This window comes from Atheta coriaria, unplaced genomic scaffold (genome assembly GCF_025399875.1).
Source record: "Atheta coriaria isolate IRGN ID8LTWV9N9 unplaced genomic scaffold, Caltech_Dcor_3.1 hic_scaffold_9_pilon, whole genome shotgun sequence".
NCBI classification, from domain to species: domain Eukaryota; kingdom Metazoa; phylum Arthropoda; class Insecta; order Coleoptera; family Staphylinidae; genus Dalotia; species Dalotia coriaria.
The window spans coordinates 2,289,309-2,311,097 of record NW_027045451.1 but is presented as its reverse complement, the minus strand read 5'-3'; the positions used below and the strand labels follow the sequence as shown (position 1 = coordinate 2,311,097).

General features: G+C 39.3%; 1 long non-coding RNA gene across 1 annotated transcript in view; it reads right to left on the bottom strand.

The window, feature by feature from the left end:
• LOC135798957 (uncharacterized) overlaps window positions 1–21,789 on the bottom strand; it is a 112,870-nt gene that overhangs the window by 18,475 nt on the left and 72,606 nt on the right. The window contains exons 6-7 of the long non-coding RNA XR_010549820.1: window positions 16,257–16,289; window positions 1,024–1,079 (exon numbers count right to left, since the gene is read on the bottom strand). This is a non-coding gene — a long non-coding RNA (uncharacterized lncRNA). The remainder of the gene's footprint in view (window positions 1–1,023; window positions 1,080–16,256; window positions 16,290–21,789) is intronic.

Here is a 21,789-nt window from a genome sequence, read left to right as displayed (position 1 = left end):
GAAATTTTAAACTTTTCACAACATTGTGTATATTTTGTGTTTGTAGAAAAAGTAATCTACAATATTTTATATTTCTTTACGTACATATCTCCTCGGTTGGCGCCCGCGTCCGTGCCCCTGCTTCTTAAAAACATCACTAGCAGAAGCGAGATATTTATATTTCCTCATCCTCAATATCATCTTGCTTGCGTTCTGTTTCTCGCTTTCTTTATTTTCTTTTGCGCTCCGCTTTATTATACGAGCCAAAGGCGCGCGCTCGGATTTTACACTAGATTAAGATTTAATTAAATATACGGAGGTATTGTACACGCCGCGGCGGGGTATAGGCGCGGACCCTGTTAACTTATTATTTGTGCTTTGCGGATGCTGCGTGGCTGGATGTGATTTACTCGTAAATAAAATTTTAAATTGCAAATTACCGCGTGCGCGCCCTGCATTTTTAGGCTAATTGATTTGATATCAAAGAAGCGAGGTGTGTTTGTTGGACTCTTATAATTTGTTTACTTCTGAATGATATTTAATTTCTTAAAATTAAATAAAAATCAAAATTTAAATTCCCGAGCATTATTAAAGTGGTGATATTATGCGCATGTTGTAAGTTAACGAGTAAGCAATGCCTGCACATTTGAATGAGGCAAAATGGTTACATACTTGTGTGGTACTCCGGTAATACATAATGACTTTTATGCATGCCATCCGTTCTTTACGAGGCGACTTGGAGCGCGTGATGTCGACGCGCCAAGCGCGGAACGTGCACAACTACGCCCCGCAACAAATATTATTTACTGCCCTGTGTTCCAACACGTACGCCAGGGCAAAGGGGCGAGGGAAGGCGTCGTTGGAACAATGTGCGGGTTATTAAAGAAATTAAGTGATACTTGAAGTTGCGCGCACTAAATATTACGGGTGTGGACAACTTCCACATTAAGTCACAAGGCACAAATCACAATGGAATTCGTGGGTTTTATGAGTTAAGGGATGAAATACTTTCTACCAAGGTCAAAAATAATATTTTTCACTCACCTAATCAACTGTTGTTGCCAATTATAGTTGTTGATTGGATGATAATGGAATAAAATCTGAAAATTAAAAAAATAATAATTTTCATGCTGGTGAGTTCAAAATCTGATTGATTTTTTTTTGTAATTTGTTTATACAAGAAAACAGATTACAACAAGTCAAAGACTGTGATCACAGAGTTACGTAGACTAAAATTAACATTTTCACTCAGCGCCAACATTCAATTATGTGTTTCCATTCGTTTCACTTCATTACTGCATTAACGCCGAAGACGAAACGACAGACGAAATGACGCTTTAGTTTCGAGCTGGAGAAGTAACAGCACAGCTTCCAAAGGCAAAAATCCCCATATTTCTGCGCGTTTTACTAGCGTCGTAAAAACGTAACCTTTCTACGGTAAAATGCGCCGCGCGTCCGCCGTCCTCCCTTTATATTTATTTTTACGAGAAGAAAAGGTAGCAGTCTCGGCGCGATGGACAAGTGAAGCGCATATTATATGAACATCAAATGCCACATGAGATTGGTGCGTGCATGTGTGCAGGTGATTCCATATGGTTTCGTGCAAAAAGTGCATGCCGGTTTGCGTTTTGATAACTTAATAGACTTTGCTACTGAAGCAATAAAACCAGCTTTTTATCGCTCGGACTATCCCGAAAGTGTTCGAAATTTTGTTTTAATAATTCGTTATTTTTTATGGAATATATAATATTTACGGAGGGGAATGATGAGGATTCTCAAAGAGGTATTATTATAATATTTTATAACTTACTAGTTTTTTATTCTCGGTGATTTCACCAATAATATCCTCAATTTTAATTTAATGGTATAAAAAATGCTAAATTTGCACTTTAACGCCATCGCAGTTTGAATTTTATAACCATAACTATGATTGAATCTCCATAATATTTTTTATTCTTATTTTACACTCTTTAAATTATATATCTGAGATAAAAAGTAGCCTATTTGCTTTTCCTTGATCAAAAGAATCACTTTACCAAAATTTGAGAAAATTGGTTCGTTAGTTTTTCGGGGAAAGCATCACAAACATACAAACAAACTCTAATTCATCTGTATAAGTACAGGGTACCTTTAGATACTTTTGAATTCTACAACAAAACATAAAATCTTATTAAAATAAAAGTAAATTACAATATGTGGTGAAAGAACGCAAGCAAGCACGAAGAGGACATCTGTCACATCAGTTATTCTCATTTTTTTTCCTCTTCGCTACATTTTTACACATTTACACCTTGCCTACGTGTTCCATCATAATTCATCTTCCGCGGATGGCCTACACCAGGTGAATAAAAAAACATAATCAAAATTAAACAAATTTACACATTTTATTTAATATTAGCACATCAAACATAAAATATTACTTATTAAATATTGAGCAGATTTTTTTATTATCGACAATTTGCCAATGTGCGTGTGTGCGGATATAGTTTAAACTTTGTCGACGTCCACACACGCAAACATAGCCCAAAGAGATGGCGCGCATTCAATCTAAATTAATGCGTTACTTTAACCGTGCCCGGCTTCAATATTTGTGTATTCAGTCACCGCTGCCGCCGCCACGGCCGCCACACCGCCACCGACGACCCAGACAACCGGCGCTGAATTACTGATGGCTGACGTCGTCAATGGCAAAAGATCTCCTGCCATCTACTACTAGTAATTCATATTAATTGCTAATATGTGTACCTAGTCACGGTCCCTTTTCGCTCGACTTCGCTGAACCTGATATTCCATTTAATAAATAAACTATCATCGACTATGCTCGGCCACCCCCGAGCACTCGGCTATTCAGTACTTTTGCCATTAAATCAAACAAAAAAGCGGTTATGAAATATTAATTAATCAATATTTCATAAAAAATTAATACCTGCAGTAAATAAACTATAGTATTCTACGCGTGTATAATGAAAGAAAATAATATCCAGCGTCAACAACAGACGTTATTGCTGATTCAATGAACAAAAGATAGCCATCGACATATTTCGACGCGAAATGGGTTATCAATGCTTTTTGCTTTGTTTGCGCTCACTTGCAAAACTTACCAACACATGAAAAATATCTCTGCGAAGAGTTCATGCATGTAACAGTTCTTGGCACGACTCCCCAAACTCACAGTAATGTTCAATAATGCTTGTCTTATTGTTTTACGACTTTTCCATACAAGATATGAACGCGCTCGCACGACACACGCGCCGGCGAGAAGAAAAGCTTATTTTCTAAATATAACACACCCACATACACAAAACATGTGAGGATGATGTGGGAAGTAAATAGATTCTGCGTACTTTAAATGGTTTCTTTGTACGCGCGCCTGCCAAATTTGCCAAGGAAAGCCAAGTCGTTTCTAATATTTCATTCCGGGATTTCACAATAAAAACACGCGGAGCTCTGACACTGACGATCTGAAGATGTGAAATGCGATTTCAACATTGTAATGGAAAAGCTTAATAATCTTAATATGCATCAGTGGGTATGATATTTTATCATCGCTTTTCCCAGATTACATTTTGCGGCGGTATTTTTTTGCCTTATTGGTTTGCATTATTGATGTTCGGGGCGCGTATTTGATAAGTTTTGTGCAACGTTGCATCGCGAAAACTCGTTGCAGCCACTACAAGAAGAAAGTTTTCGGCAAAAATCTGCAAATATCGAAGGTAAGCACAGCGAAGCGAAAGAAGCAATAAATCTTCGCGAAGTTATGCGCGAAATTCAGCGCGCATTTCATTTCGGCGAGTTTGAATTTTGCGCGTTTTATTAAAACTACAAACTTTTCTAAGTGATGTGCGTGAAGTGTGAAACATTCCAAAAACAACTACAATATCTCAACTAGTTTGTTCATATTTATGCACAGTTTAAGCGTGTTTAATACGTCAATCAAAGTTGATAAATATTTTGCTGTATGATTCGAAACTTTGCCACTTCTCACAAGTTTCAAGTGCTGAAAAATAGTCGATTCTTTTCAATGCATCGATAAACAATTTAAAACTTATGGAATAAAATCTGCATTAACTTTTATCTCGAGTATACCTAGCTACCTTTTACTCGTCGTACTTTCACCTGAAGTGCGTGATTCTTCTTTTACGTTTTTTCGAGGATCTTTTCACGTTCCGCGCGCGCTCGTGTAATCGCAAGAAACTTGCACTTTTGTATTCGCCTAATGTTCAATATTGTTGTTAACTTTGTGCGGCGCAAAGTTTCAAAACTACCGGCGACAGCGACCGGGAGTAAAACTTGGATGCATAAACTTGCGCGCAAAAGAAAAACTACCGACTCTTTAAACAATTTATTACTCTAAACCCGACAATGCAACACCGGTTTGTGTTTTATAGAGGATAACACACAGCAAAATGCAGAAAACTAAAAAAGCGTAAAAGAATTCACAGTTATTTTATTATTTGACATTTTTTATATTTAAATGTGTGTATCTTAAAACGTTAAAAGCGTCAGTAAACGAAATCGTTTCGTTTGTTTGCGATAATCGGCTTAGATGTTTAACAAATGCCAAACGTTGACGTCAAAATCAGCTTAGGACTTTAATTGGACCGTGTTCTTGGCTTTAGTCTGTAAGAATGTACAACGTTCGTCGAATTACGACTTTGTCGGTGATATTTTTGGTGCACACTCTGTGTACGGTGCTTAGAAAAAGAGAAATATTTAGATATTTTAGAAGGACTCGCCGAAAAGATTTACAAAAGCGGCCCCTTCTTGAGCTTTCTTTGAATGTCTTTTGTGCATTCATCGCCGGACGTCTCCGGCTTCCCTAGTTTTTCAGCGGCTGCCCGGAGTCACCGATTCGATGCCCCAGCTTCCTTCCTTTGCGTCTTTCCGCGCGCTGATCGCGATATTGTGTGTGCTTTTGACGTTGCGTTTAAGATGATTAGAAAGCCGACTTTTAGATATTCCACCTGTCACGCGGAGTCTAGATACAAACGGATTTCGTTTCTACGTTCTAACAACGTTCCACTAGATGTTTCAAACGAAATATTCAATTTGTTTTTTTTTTAAATAAATATTTTTGAATGACTTATTTTGACTGTAGACGATTAGTAAGTGTATTTTATTAAGTAAAATATTATGCATCTATGGGATAAGCAGGAAACGAGATAAAGCCGAGCAAGATGCGCGCCAGTTATAAGGAAACATGAGGGAAAAATGCATGTTTACGTAATTCAATGTCGTCTTGAGCTGCCGCACGTTCCACGTATTGGCGGAAGCAAGTTTAATCGAATCCAATTTGCTATGCATGCGCCGGCTTGCCTCGACGACGGCGAGATACATACGCAAATAAGCCAACAAAACGCGGCGAATAATTTCTTTTGCATTCGCCGAGCTGCCAGCCCGTAGGAAATCGAAGACATCCATTCGATGGCGGCTTGGTGTGTGCATCCGGCGCTCATTCAAAAACGGACTGCACCGAGCGCAACCAGAACGATTGCATATAAAAAGGCACAAAGGAAACAGTGACCTAATCAAAGCTAAGATTGGAAAATCTACAAAAAAAACCCAACTGACGTACAAATTAGATTAGATTTTTTCATCCTTTCAAATGTAAATCTAAAACTAATCTAACTTTATTTACTTTGCCTGTACTTTTATTAGTTTTATCTAAATGGCATTCGATATACCTATACGTAAATATTAACAAACTATATGCTAATAATTTATGTTTTATGTGCGACAATCAATGTGAATCGGAAAAGTAAAGTTTTGCTAAGCAGGCGCAGTCGCGGGGCGCGAACGCCAAATAGCTTTTCGCCCCGAATCGCTAACGATAAATTTTTCGCTCAATTGAACTCGTTTGCCTTGCGCCAGACTTCGCATTCTTTTCGGCATTGATTATTCCACCAGGCACAACATTAAAATTTGTTACTTACTTATCCAAAAGCGCTTTTATTAATACACTCGTCAATTTATTTTTATAAAAAATAATTTGTAAGAAAATTAAAATATTAGCTATGAATGCGTGTTGTTTTATTTCTGACAGCGATTAACGGAGAATAAAAGAAAGAAAGAAATCATTTAAAGTCATATATCTTATTGGAGTACACTCGTAGCGTCTTAATCCCATGTCACAATTCGTTTAGGGAGGACTGTTGGGAACTCTTAGCGTAATCTGCCCCCACGGCGACAATAATGGCACAACTGCAGAAACACAGCGCATATATCTTTTCTTTTTACTATCCCTTCGGCCGCGCGCTTTTTGTTTTGCGCGAATAAAACGTCCGCAGCGACTTTTTATTAATTTCAACATTTTGCGTCGTCAGTTATTTTTCGGACGCGTTCGCTCGAGTACGTACGTCATACGCCATTGAAAAGTTAAAGGATCAAATAAAAATAATAGTCGAGAACGAATCTACTGGAAGGAAGATCAAAAAACAATTGTGATGACGATAATACGAAGGTCTTAAGAGTTTTTACTTCGTCTCTTTAAAAAAAAGGTCTCGTTCGTTCGTTGGAAGAAAGGGTGGACGAACGGGCGAACGAGTGGACGAAATCAAAAGGTATTCTTCTTTTCAGCACGGTTTTTTTTTGCGTGCGGGGCTTTGTTCCAATTCGGTCGCGTCGTTGATGTCAAAAGGTTAACATGAGAACGGAAAAAGAAGCGGGTTGACTAACAAACGAACAAGTTGGACATCAATGGCTGTCGTTAGTCTAATGACCATTGATTTTGTAGATCGATAGTTTTTGGAGCAGTTTCTGCGAATGTTGCAATTACATTAGCACTGGAAAATATTGGATTTTCAGATGTGGTTGTTTAAAAATTTCAGATATATTTACGCATAGAATATTCAAATATATGACTCTGCGCAACGGAAATAAATTTAAACGAAAATGAGAAGCGTTTAATTAACTATTTGATAAAATTAATCAATTCTATTTTGGGCGTCAGGATGCGATTGAAGTCGGTATATAATGGAAAATGTTCAATTCTGCTGAAAAATACACAACCATCAATTTAAACTCTCCCGAAAAGCTTAAAATATATATTCGTTCCGTTTGCGAATTGTTTGTGTATAAACTACATTAGAAAAAATAAAATATTATTAATTACAAGGCTTTCATTGTCAATTTTATAGAATTTTCAATTAAACTAGCGAAAAACACGAGAATCGTCCGGAAACTTTTTTGATAAATACTTGTTACATTCTTTCTCGTTGCAAAAGAAAACAAAAATTGGCATTGTGAAAAGTTCGTAATGAAGGAAAAACGAAGAAGCAAGAAGGAATTCTATAAGTAGAGTTTGAGGTGTCCGGGCTGGGTGGGCGAATAACGTGACTAGAATGTAACTAATTTCGATCGTCGCGCCGCCCTGTTCGATGGTCGATTGCGAGAAAATTAGTTTAAATTACTCGCCTCACGAAGAATGATTTTGCGCGCACTGCACACTCGCTTTCGTTTCGTGCACGAACGAGCGTAACGTGCGCACGGGAAAAGTCTTCGAGAGCACGAAACACCCGCTGTGATTTTACTTAAAATTTTCTTAACGCTGTTAACGAAATAAAGTTACCAGATGTTTATTATTGACGCTGATTTTTTCCTCAACACATCCAAAATTAAATTAAAGGTCATTTATTCTTTGCAAGTTTTTAATGATGTTGATTAATTGGACAATTATTTTGGAAACTACTCTAAAATTGAGTAGATGATTTATAACCGCTTTGAAATACAAAAATTGATCCTTGATTTACTCATTTAAACAAATTGATGCTTCAAATAGTGCGTTTAATTGAGTGCAAATGTTTCGTGCCCATTTATTTATAGAACATTTCGATTTAATAAAATTGTCCGACATGAGCAGCGAAAAAAAAATAATTGCGTTGTTGAACGTTTTAATCGCTTTTTCGTTAGGTACAGCCAAATTCATCACAAAGCTCCGAAGATAACTGCCCCTCGCAAAAAAATCTATATGAGAATATTATCGATACGATAAATTCTGTACGAATTAACTGATTTATACTTTATTTTTAATGGAAACCTGCACGCAGACACATGCGTGCACTGAAAGAATACACACCACACACAAATCAGGTCGAAAGATAATAAAAGGGACGCACGTTTTCCAATTTCCCAGTGGAAATTAAAAGCCAACCCAGAGAAACGCATCATTCCAGCATTGCCAACCGACCAACGCGTTATACATAATAAATTATTTCATATACAGATTATTACTAATTATTGTATACGAAAAATTTGCATAAATTAATATTATTTCATCGGATGCTAATCAAAATTATGATGAATGCATCTTGCTAACATGAGATCAAGGTCGAAGTTATGCTCAAGATATATTTCTAAGGCATACCCATATAGCCCTCCAAGTTGAATTAATATTCATATAAATTAAGAACGGTCGGATGGCTCGAAAGTTTCGGCGTTTGAGATGTTAGGCCTCATCAAACACGTCGCATCCACTTCACAGTTCTCGTGGGCGCGCCTCATAGTTCCATCTCGGTAGTGCGCTGCTCCTTGAGAACGTATTGAATTAACCCCGGAATTTCCGTCGACTCTCACACGCACGAGATCAAAATCATTCAAATATCCGAGACGCCAATGACGGATGTATTTTGTTTACGTTCGAGCGGCTGAGCGGGGATATTGATTAGGGGCGCATTTGCGGTCGGGATGGTGGCGGCGGCAGCAAAACCGGATGGCATTGTCTATTCAATATTAAATAAGATATCCCATATCCGCAAGCGAGTGGTCTTGAAATTTTGTAATTTGCATCAACATGAACTTGGAGTGTTGGATGTAAGTTTTCTGATAGATATTTTGTACGAGTATAGTCATATAGAGTCGTAGATTTGCGCTTTATCTCGGCAATAAAAAACGCTATTATGAAGCGTTTACGATCGATTATAGAAAAATAAACACCCACATATTCGAGAGGAAAAGCTGCAAACGATATCTCGCCGCGTTCAAAGCGGAGCACTGTGAAGGCGATGCTGTAGACGAAAATGTTGCGCATATCAATTTGCATAGTGATTTATGGCCGATTGTAATTTCCATAAACAGCCATGAAATGCTCGCACCGTTCACACTGACTCCTCGTATCATATTTTTAAACCAACAACCAATTCAATGAACACATCAAAGCAACATTATCGTTTGTGCATGGCTTTGTCGATAAAAGAACAAAGTTGAATTAATTTTTTTGCAAAAATCAAAATTTCACTCAAATAACACACATATAGATGGCGCTAATACTGACATTTAATGTTTTAGGTTATGTATGTTGTAATATAACCATAAAACTAAGTATTTACTGATATTTATTAAAAATTCGTTCGGTATAAAATTACGGGTCACTGACAGCTACTCGTATAAAAAACACGATCACAGTGTTTTCGCTTTAGTTATTATCGACAGAAATAAAAGAGTAAACAGCGTTCACATTGTAGTTGTATTGTTGTACAAGTTTAACCGAACCTGATATCTGTTAAAAGCGAAGGGCGGATTGAAATCGGCGAGGTGTAAAACACGATACTGACAATATCTCCTCCACCCAGAAGCAATGCGCGCACATATTTCGAAGCACCTCCAAAGCGAATGCGGGCATGTATCGGTCGCCCTGTGCGACACATACTCTCGTATTTTAGTTGAGCAATGAACGCACCGCGCGCGATGTGTGTAAAACCATCGCGACATGTCGCTGGCCCTGCCCATTGGGATCAAATTAAAATCCGCTAGTTTCGCTCACAACGCTCACAACATTTGTGTGGTGCGCGGATGTTTGTTTCTCTGGCGCATTATGCGTGCGTCGCTGGGTCGGAGGGCGCTTTGTTTGCCTGTCATTTCCGGTTTTCCGTGAGAAAACAAGCGGCGATCGTATTTGACTATTTTCGGTGGTATAAAACCGCTAAAACACGCAATTCAAATGCAATCGAACGTGCGAACGATTCGCAATTTGTGCGTGCGTTCATTAGTGTAAAACCTGTTAACGAATTTTGGAAACATTTGAAACTGCATGCTTTCGACGCAAATTGACCCAATGAAAGTTTTTACGCATTTTTTTTTGTGCGAGCGAAATTGAAATCATGTTATATTTTAGCGTGATAATATGACCTTTGTGCGTGCACTCAACGAAATTGTGACATATGTGTCGGTGGGGAAATTACCGCAGGCCCGGCGCCTAAAATTACGTCACTGTTAATCCGAAAAGCGTCCGTGAAATGATAAACTATAACTTAATCCAGTTTTGGTTTGTTAGTCTCTGGAGTGGACCATTTTAGCCCTGATCTCTGTAGTCGCTGATTTACGAGTGCCAGAGACAGAGTGGTCAGAAACAAACCGAGCACGCTTATGCAAGCATCCTGTGCTGCGGGGCCCCCCTCGCTCTGCCGCCTTCCATCGCCGGTCAAAACTCATGAGAATCTCGATGGAATTGGGCGCAGCGCCCGGGCGAAGAGCGGTGGGGCGAGAAGACGAAGGAGCAAAGTGTATTGTACAACAATAAGGGTTTCTCCCCGGAAGCTATGAATGGTCGCCCGGTGGATGCGCGCGGGTGCGTCGTCCGCCAGCGCCCGCTGATAAGCGAGCGAGATGCCCGGAGAAAGAGAGTGCTGCTTCGTCGGTTTTATGAAATATTATTAATTACAATCATTTATCTTCGAGCACGATATGGTTCTGTTCGCAAGGAAACTCTCGAGTTCGGAACCTCCTACGCTACGACGTAACTGTGTAGCATTTCGAAATGCGATATTTATTGCTCGGTTGCTCACTCACTACAGCGGCTGAAAGGACTAGACCAGACTAAAGATGGCACGTACGCGTGGACAACGATTCTTTAAATTTTCAAGGTCATTTTATAACAAAAACACTCGCTGGTTGTTTAGCGTCTGGTTCATTTATAATATTTGTCTTGCACTAGCGTGCCCTAAACTGTTTATCATATTTGATGCCATTTTGCATTTGTTATTGCGATTATTTTCGAATTAAGAAGCCATCAGCGGCATAAATCTTTCGCGTGCCAGTACCGCAAAGAGACATTTACTTATGCAGATACAGATAATTCAGGCGGGGGCCGACTGCCGACCCACGAACGAATGAAATTGCACAATAAAAGCAAAGGCTAATGGTAAAAGGTGAACGTCGCTGATGATTTATTATCTTAACAGGAAACTAAACACTTTAAAAGGCACCCTCATACTCGCGCATTACTACCGAGTGTTCTAAACGAAATTTTAATCAAAATTATGGCATTGTTGTTGGCGTTACTTCAAAAGTAAGTAAAAATTAATTATAGCAATGCCAGAACAATACATTGCGATTAATCCTTTTGTTAAACTCATCCAGCTGAAATAATATATAGTTATATATGAAATTCAAACTTGGTTCAAAACATATGTGTGCCAAACGTAGTAGATTTGCGCGAGTTGCAGGTGAGTTTATACAACAAACACTTGAGAAAGTTAGCAAAACTTATTTCAAGTTTCAATTGCGCCCGCCCAACTTTCCACCGACCGCTTTTCCACGGACGCAATTTCTTTCCGAAGCCTTTTTATTTATTTTTTGATTTTCTTCTTAATCTTCATTCGTCCGTTCGCGCGCGGAGTGGACGCCAGCTCGAACTGGTTAGCGAAGTTAGGACATCGGAAGATTGGAACACCTTAGCGGAGTGCTCACAAACGTACACATTGACATATCCGTATAGTAGGTATATATGCAGGGGACAAACAAATTCCAACTGGTCCAGAGAAGTTCGAAGAGCGAATTTCATTAAAAATTTGTTTTTCTTGCGCGCAGCACGCTGATGCTTCCTTTTTTTCCTCCGACTGTCGATATAAATTCGCACGCGTTGAACAAGTCAAATTGTTGTGAATCGACAAAGCAAGCGCACAAGCCGGGGGGATAGCAGACGTAATGATCAAAGTTGGTTCGGAGCGGGTGTAATATAACAAGATAAATGGAATTTGGAATCAATGATGGAGTGTGCAAGTGATTCCTGGTCTCTCGGCTGAAATTAGCATCGTTTTATGATAACTTTGAAAAATGCGGAAGCGTCCACAAAAAAAAGGGGGAGCAAATGATAATATACAGGGTATCGTAGAAGAAATAATTCCCTACAATGAATAATACGGGTTGAGCAGTTCATTTCGAACAATATCCAAAATTAACACCTGTAATTATGGGTGAAATGCCAAAGTGACAATGGCCATGTAAGGTTTCCATTTCAAGTGCACATGATCCTAACTAAGGTAACCGTAGGCGTGTGCGTAAAGCATTCGTGAAGCACTAATAGTGCTGCCAGCATTAGGCACGCCGTGTTATTGTAATTGGAAAGCGTTTACTTGCATGTGACATGAAGCAGTCAGAATATAATATCTACAGTGTACGCTCAGCAATGGATCCACCAACAAATACACATCAACTCATTTCTATACATTAAACGTATCTTGTTCACTATATATTGAATAATATTATAACATGTTGATTGGTGTTAGTGATTGGTTTCTGTCAGAAAAAAAAACCAGGAAATATGTTGGATAAGTCTTTATCCTGTATACGATCGCTTATTGAGATTGTACTCCTATTCGTTTTATGAAGGTATCAGTCGTACATTGTGCATTGTAGGTGTATTGTACGCGGCGTTCCATTCGTGCGCCGCATATTATCCATCATCATCAACGTGGTGCGCGCGCGGAACGACTCGACTAGTTATGGGTGTGCGCTAGTGTTGAGCGTATGCATTGTTGAGTTGTTGAATTCCTGAATTGAATCGTCAGGAGCTGGGTGGAAACGTTGCGCGCTACTTTAATGATCGGTTTGTTGTGTGTGTGCGCGAGGGCAGGAAGAGAGTGGGGAGTCGCTATTCAAGCGTGGGATATCTGCCAAAGATGGAAGGGTATTATGACATGTTCATTAATATCCACACGTGAGTAGTAAAGAACGCTAATCACATATTTGACAGTGTTTCATTGCGTGTGCCCTGACATGATGATATAATATGATATTATTTAATATCGAAGCAGTCTTTGGAGCTTTATTTATAGAATGATCTTTTATGGGAGGTCTTCGGAGAGTGTTTACGTGGCCCAATTTGTAGAATGGCAAGACAATGCATATTTAGCAGCCTTTCGAACCCATTTTGGAAATATCACCTGAATCAAGTTGAGCCTAAAATATTGCGTTTTGGGTGCTTTCTTTGGCGCCTCGTATTTCGTGGGCTGCGCGCTTTAAACATTCAGGTTTGACCATCGACCGTGTGAGTCCATGTAAATGTGTCAATATGCCATTCCGGCGCCCATTGCGCTCCCAGGCCCCGGGGCTCCTGTTGCCCGCTTACTTTGTTATGCATGCAATGCGTCCTCAGCAGGAGGCCAGCGCCATCGAATATAAATTGTTCGTTGTGGCGGAAATTGAACACGCAGCACTGGCACCATCACCACCAGTCGTCCCACTACTACAAACTCTCCCAGTAACCACCCATCTAGTTGTCGCTACGACGTTTCGCCATTTATTCTCTTCATTCGACACCTTTTGGTCATTTTATCTCCACGTTTGGTCAAACAAGACACCCTCGACGTTGAAAGAAAACGTGGAATGTGTAAACACCCGGAATGCAATGCTCTAATTGCAAACAAATCATTACAGGCACTTACCAAATACTAAAATGTTTGATGTTGGGTTCAAAGCGTTACAAGCGCAGTAGACAGAGGTAATTTTTTTTTATTTCTCTCTGGTAACAAAAAATTTCTCTGCCGCATTATTAAAATAGTTGTCTCTCTCTCTGCGAGTAACTGAGCATGATGATAGTGAAGAGGTGATGCCCCGTCCAGGCCTGGTCAACTGAGTAATGACTATGCTCAGAATGCTTGGACGGTATCAACATGTATACTGTATTACCCGCACCGTGTGTACGGTGCATAAAGAGTTCAACATCAAAGGATCCTACTCTGGCTGCATATTCCACATTCTACGCTCAGCGAATTCTAACGTAGGCACGACCTGGACTTGCGGGATGTGCTGGGAGCTGGGGAGTAAGGGTAGCTTGGTTCTTGGTTTAAGTTGATTCTCGTTGGATGTGATTTAGATTGTTGCTCAGGGAAAAGCTGATTTACTACGAATTTACTACGAATCGAATTAAAATTAAAATACTACAACCCGAGCATTTCTTCCTCTATGATTTGATGATTTATTGAAAATCAATAAAAATGTTGAGTTCGTTATGAGATGCCTTATGCATTAGGTCGAATATTTCGAGCTGAAGGAGGGTCGTTAGCAATATTATTCCATTCTAATCACGTTTAATTCCGAACTCTATATAGGTTTTGTTCCGATTGATTTCGCAATTTCAGACCCCAACGAACAAACAAACAATTAAAATCACATCAATTATTCATCCTCTCCGCATTGTATTTATGCGCCGAGGACCTCCCATGCACTTTATATTCTGCCGGCCGATATTTCCGCAAAAAGCAAGGCTGAAGTAACAGCAAAAAAATGATCCGAAGCAAAAATAGTTAATCGGTAGCAATTAGTTGAAGCGTATTTTTCTCTGATCGTTTATTTGTATCAAATGCCGTCGGAATTATATGCGCATTCTTTCTGGTTTTCATTTGTGCCTTTATATTTTTTCCTGTGGCTGTGTTGGGTTGTATGTGTGAGCATATTGTGGATGGTTTTGATGAAACGTATAGACATTGGTAAGGCATTGCATATTTTTCATTTCAGCTCGACAATAGAAGCACATTTATCTGTCTTTCTGTAGCGCGATGCGGCAGCGCACCGGAGATAAATACGTGTCAATATTTATCAAGGCCTAAAAAGCCGATTGCACTTATATCGAAACTAGAGTGGGTGGGTTATAATATTGCAGCGAGCGGCAGAGAAAGCAAGCGCAGAATATCGGCAGTTATAGATAAAAGCAAATCCTGCGAGCTTTTCTAACGCACGGCATTTTTCCGTGCCCAAGGGATTGAAATTCTATTTGTACTTTTTTTTCTCCGTGTGTGTATGATAACGCACAATGAAACAAATATCGAAATTTAAAACGACCTCAATTTCTGCTCGGCTATGGTTGTAATTTGCAATATTTCAACGTGTTACAATTGCAAATAATTTATTACTTTATACAATTTGAAATCAACTTTTATTTCTTGAGTTTATTATTTTTACCATATCGAATAACAATAATAACTAAAATTGGTTTTCAAAATAAATATGAATAAAAAAATCCATTAGACCGTAAATAATCGTAAATAATTCAATGAAATAAATCCCGATAAACTAGTTTGATGAAAAATCACGTATTATATGTTTCAATTTGATCGAATTTTTATTTTGGTCGAAACAATTTGGCACGTATTAAGACAATGCGCCGAAGGCTCAAACGATGCCTGTTCGCTGATGAATTTTTAATGTTAATTGCCGTTGAGGCGCTAATGAATGCAACGTTTTATGCATTAATAATACCCCCTCGGTTGGCCATCCCATCGATAAGGGTATTCTTCGTCTTGCGGAGCTGCGGCCGACACTTTTCACTTTGCCAATCAGCAGCAAACCCAATACAACAATAAGGGGCCTCAACTATAACGCGTCGATCGATTCTCATCTACATCCAACAACGAATTAATTACGAATTAATGGATGCTGAAATTTTCCGCGCATATTAATTACTTTCAAAAGAAAATAAGAAAAGTATAACTTTCATATAACGTCGATACGCGGTGTTAAAATGGAATATAATTAGCAATTACAATTATTATCTATAAAAATATTAATTATTTGATGTAAAATTGATTCTTTCTGATACACCTTGTACACGCGATAATGTCATGTGAAGAAAATGAAATTCTAAAGCTAAGTTTTCTCATATCATCATGCACAACGCCCTTCTCAATATATACGTATAAGTTTCAGTTTGAATAAAGTTTTCTAAACGTTTCTGCGTCGCGTCGCCTCTGCATGATCGCCTCGGCGACGAAAGGGTTTTCCACGCATCCTTCTCTTTTCATCGCGCGCCACACGATAAACTCACTTTGTGCCGTACGATGCCGAGGTGGAAGAAGAAAGAAAAATGAAATACAACTTTTCATAGAAACTCCCAAGCAATTTTTGATGATTGAATGCTTTCGCTGAGGTGTTTTCCACAGTTTTTCACTTATCTTATATGTGTTTTTATAAATAAAACTTTAGGCGCAAAATAGAAGATTGGAAATAACAAATGTTGTTATCGTAACAATTTCAACATTTAAACTACATATTTCTATTTAACTTACCAAAATGATATTTTGAAGAATATCCTGGTCATCCTGAAACAAGAAAAAAGAAAAAAAGTTATAAAATATCCTAAATATATTTTTAGATTTTTTATATTTAAAATAATTTATAAAATTATTTGTTTTTAATGTTTTGTGCACACTCGGTCTTTCTGGTGCTCTCTGCTTGAATGTGGAAGAGTCAAGTCAAGATTCTATTGCCGGTGGTAATGTTACGATTGCTGTTTGCAATTTCTATGTCATTCCACCCTCGAAAAACGCACTATATACATTTGACGATCACGTTTATGCGATATTCATAATCCTCAGAGGCTTCCACTCTGTGCGCCCCGCATCCGGTTATCGCCCTCGCATTTACTATAAAAAGCACTTTATAAATAGCACTCGGAAGAGGGTCCTTCTTGGAAAACATATTGGCACTATTTCGTTTTTTCACTTTGAACTGCACCTCCCGAAATGGACAGGTGAATATAAAACTTTTCGGAAATAATTCAAATACACTCCGATTCGGGGTAAAAATCTAATTATTATTTTAATTAATAACAATAGCAGGTGGAATTGTGAATGTGAAATGCAAACACAAAAGAATGACCGGAATGAAAAGCGAGGATAAAGGCATCGGACGCAAAAGGAGATTGATCATATTTCCAAATGAAATAAAACGAAATTAGATGCATTCATAAATCATACAGAGAAACGCGAACGTCGCCGGCCTTCGCCGGATTTTCTTCACATCGGTACCGGAATACTGACCAAGCGTGCCCGCCGCTGTTATTCAACGTCTTATCGGAAGTTTTCGCTAGTATATAACGCGTTTGCGTTTTGCCGCACAGAAAGTTTGCATTCAGCGCGCGTCACTCGTGCGCACCTAACAAGGACCATGTTGTTGTGTTGCTGCGGTTTTTTTTCTGTATCACATTCACAACATAATAAATAACCGACGAATTTAGACGAATATAATGCAATCTCGACAAAACGGCGACGACAACAACATGGCGCCCATTACACAACGTGAGCTAGTATAGTAATACACACATGCTGGGCCCGATGCGCGAGCACTGGTAATTTCATTTATGCTTGAACTAAACAATTCATGTTCCGACGCATTCTCGACTCGAGAAATGCGAATTGCCGCACGGTTTCGAGTTAAACTCGGGGCGTCACTCGAATTGTTGTCGGTCGGCGTGAAAACGCTTGTTGTTACAAGGAGGTGGCGCGCCCACAGTTAAATGCAATCATTGGGCCAGACCCGTCTCTGTGAAATGTGACCATACTCAAATCAAGCACGCACTAAAATTCCCCACGTTCATAAAGTTGCAAAAATTTATTCGAATTGCATTCCAGCGCGAACAATAACCCCGCATCATTTGTCTATGACTGAATTGGATTTGAATAGTTCTTCGGACGGATCTGCTGCGGTAACTGTGATATATTCATGTCGCGTTGGTGTGCGGCGTAACCTCAAAGACACAATATTAAATATCTAAGCGGTTGAGGAATTACAGCGATTAATAAATTTAATTAGACAGACGACGCAACGCGCTGCGGTGACGGTACAATACTTAAATGTATATGAGGGCGAAACGACGATGTAAGTAGTTGCACATACTGCAATAACGGTCATTGCCTTCACCTTAAGATGCTCCTCGAGCGGGTCGCGCGCGACATTCGCACTACAACACGTCGAGGGTTGCCATGAAGGACAAAAACAAGCAGCGCGTATTATATCTAACACATTAAACTACACCAGCAAGCTTTAACGATTCACGCAGTGTTATCATTTTAATAATTACATAGTAAAGTAGTTTTGGGGTCCTAGAAGCGTAAAAATCTTTTATTTTTTTCCTCTCTCTTGTAACATGGAATAAACTTCATGTTATAAATATGTTACGAGTTTCGAATTGCACTTTCCACTTGTAGTTGGAAGGTAGTACTAATCTGGAAATAATTTGAGTTTTAAATTTAAACGAGGTATAAACAAGAATCAACAGAAACACCTAACATGTCAGTTTAAGACTACACGCTGGCAACCAGCGCACGTTGCAGAACTACTCGTCTCGAGTCGTAAAGTGGCAAACTTCCATGCACGCCAGTCGCGAAGTTCATGGCGATTACGTGCACCGAACTTGACAATGTTCGCAACATCGCGAAGTGGGCATGGTTGAAACTGCGAGTACTGCTAATGCAATCGGGAAGTTTTACAAAACGCGCACCAGATCCCACCATGGAGGGAGTAGTGCGCTTGGATTTGTGTAGATGTTTGAACGATTTTCCTGCAAACGATTACAAGACTGCGAAGAGGGAATTCAACATGAATCAACTCGTAAATTAATTTCACCTTACTCAACTATAAAATCAAAAATTTTGAATATTTAAAGTTTTTAATTTAATCACTATCTTGATGCATTGCAGTTGTTGAGTTGCAAGTTGATATTTTGCGTATGCAAATATAGTGACGCAATGCATTGTGACAATTTGAAATCGTCATACATCATCAATAATTACGTTCATCGATTTTGTATGTGTGCCCCCCGCGTCAACTTTCCCAGACCAGCCGAATTCACTGTCGCATTAAACAATGTTACACTGTTTGTGACTGAATGATGATTGGAGAAATTGGCCAAATGACGAAAACCTCAACGTGCACACACACCACCACTCCATTCCTGCGCAAACATCGGCAGGCCTGCCTGCACCGGCGGGAATTCAACAAACCTCACCGATATCCCACCACACATGCATATCGCTACCCTCTTCTCGGTGGGTGCGCTCGCAACGCGAAATGATGAATGGATACCGCATGCATGCCACAATGCGCGCTGAAGATACATTCGTTATTAGAACTAATTGAAATTTATTATTATTAGCATATCACATAGGTAATTATCCAAATTTAGACGATTCGTTGAGAAGGGTACGCTCACAATGCAAAAAATCTAGCTTGGCTGCACTAAATGCCCGGATGCACGTGGTGTCGCGTGCAGAAATTGAGAAAAATGATAAACGATTAACGCTGGAGTGACTTCCCCTCGTCTTGAAACGCCGGCGGTCTTCATAACACTTGTTTTCATTTATTACGACGGCCCAAAATTGAAATTTCCGTAGAGTTTTTATTCCCCTCGCACAATTCGATTTTTCTTTGTTTGGCGACGTGAACTTGAATTCGCAGCTTGATATGGTGTATAAAAGTGCAATTTAAGTGTGGCGTCACGCGTGTTAAATGTCATAGGGTGGAAGAAGATCGGATGGAAACATCTGTGTAAACGAGTGGGGCGCGCCGGGCGCGTTAGGACGACTGATGCACGGGATAAGATTTGCAAAAGTACGGCGTGCGTTTTAAATGCTCCTTTGTTGTCCAGCACTTCTATTAGCTTCTATTGTCCAGTGGACAGTGGAATGGACATCGTTAGAAGTTATACTTGTATTAGAGCCGTTATCGGAGTTAGACAAAGCGTGCAGTGATAAAAAGAAAGGAAAAATTGAGTTTTGACCACGTTACAAGTCAATTTTTGAATTATTTAATATATTTAATATAATTTTGTTTAAAAAAGATATAAAATTATTCTTTTTAATGTGAATTTTCTCGGGTGTAATATTTCATTCATTTGGTTGCAATTGTCACCGCGGCTGTCGCTACCACCGCGATCTTTGGCGCACATTTAATTAAAACCGCAAATGAAACATATAACTAAGTCGAATACGGCTGTTCGTTACAATGTAACACGTGCATAGAGTAAGCGATAAAATACCGTCGCCGCTATTCGTCTATTCAACAATTCCGTATTAATATCCATTGTCCCGAGCGTTAAGTTGAAATTTACTCAAAATTTAATATGACCCAGACGTGCTTTCAACTCATTATAAAACTAGTTAATTATCTTGTAGCATCTTTTGAAAAATCGTCCGCTGTTCGTTATCCGCAAAGAAAAGTATTTTAATCGAAAATTAAACCCGGTTTGTCCGCACTGCCTCGACCATCACACCGGTGAGTGGCCACCGCTAATGTTTGACTCTTTATCTAATTAGGTCAAGTATTTTTGCTCTCGAGCTGAAAACCACTCCAAGTCCTCGCCGTGCGCATAGTCGACAAGAAATAGAAACAGAGCGACAAAGAAAAACAACATCGTTCGCAGACTGGTAGACGCGAATCGGTGGCAACCATAGAAAATTTTCTCATCAGTCGATATGAAGGTTTGTTTTGTTTGTGTTCGGCCCGCGCGCAAAAACTTTGATGAAATAGTGCCGATGCCACTGACAGTCAGTGATCTAACTTCGGTGTATCTGTAACACGGCTCTCGGGGCAGCTGCGAGTAGTAATTTCCTACGGATGCGCCTTTTTCGTTATTAATTGATAGATAATTGCTTGATAAATGGAACAAGAATTAATAAACGTTTTACTTTGCGCTTTTCCGCGCTCAGGCGGCAATGCGAAGCGAGTCCTCGACTTCTCGTTAACGTTCGATATTTACTAATCCGATTTCGGTGTAAATAGAGTGCAAAAAGTATTAAACTATTTTTGTAGTTTAGCTACAGAGTGTTTTATTTTGGTAGAAATGTTTTTAAAAATATTTTTTGGTTAAAAATTGTTTTTCATTGATGTAGAAGAATGTAGGACGAGTTTTGCGCTATACTATAAACTAATCCCTTATTTTGGAAGCGTAAAAGGTGGCGGTGGGCATTCCGTGTCGTTTTGAAGCTTTTTGGATTTTCGGTTTTAACGGTCTCCTTGATTTCCGCCACCCCAAGACCGGATATGGGCCTGTTATGCGAGTAGGCATGTGAGGAACTTTAAAAAGGAAATTTCTCATCTCTTTCGGGGAAGTTTAGTCGCGGCCAGACTGAGCAGTGGCGCGCGCGCGCGCGCTGCACGGAAATCTGTTGGAAATCCCCTTAGGCTAAGCTTTACACTCACTCCAGAACGACAACGATAAGTCCGTCGGCGGCGACGCCGACCATACAAGAACGACGACTCGGCCAAGCCTCCCAGAGTTCGACCGCGGCCAGGAGGAAGCGCGCAGCTGAACTCGAATATCCTGCTACGCAAGAAAAACAAGACGAGGGCTTTACAGAGAAAGAAGAGATATCTCGAGAGGAGATGAGAAAAGTAAAATCCTTCTTCGCGTCCCCGTGCGCGCCTAGTACTCTCTAAGTCTCTCTACACAACATTCTGCACTTTTAACTTTTTCTTTTAATTTTCCTTCCATTTTCGCGGCGCGCGCTTATTTTGGCTTTATTTTCACTTACATATTATCTCAAAATGTAGTTGTTTATTTTATTCCAAAAGCTCCTTATCGTAATTAATTGTATGAAACACCCTTTGAATAAAAATCATCAACAAAAAAAACAAACACCAGTTTAATTACGATGTTAAAATAGATTTCATAGTGATCAATCGTAGATTTTTTCGAATATATCGCTCACAGTGTGCATTTAATTCTTCACATTGTGTTTTTGCTTTGTCATTTACCAAAAAAAATGGTTTAGCGTTGTAGTATCAGATGAAAATGAACTGAAACACACACACGCATAGAGC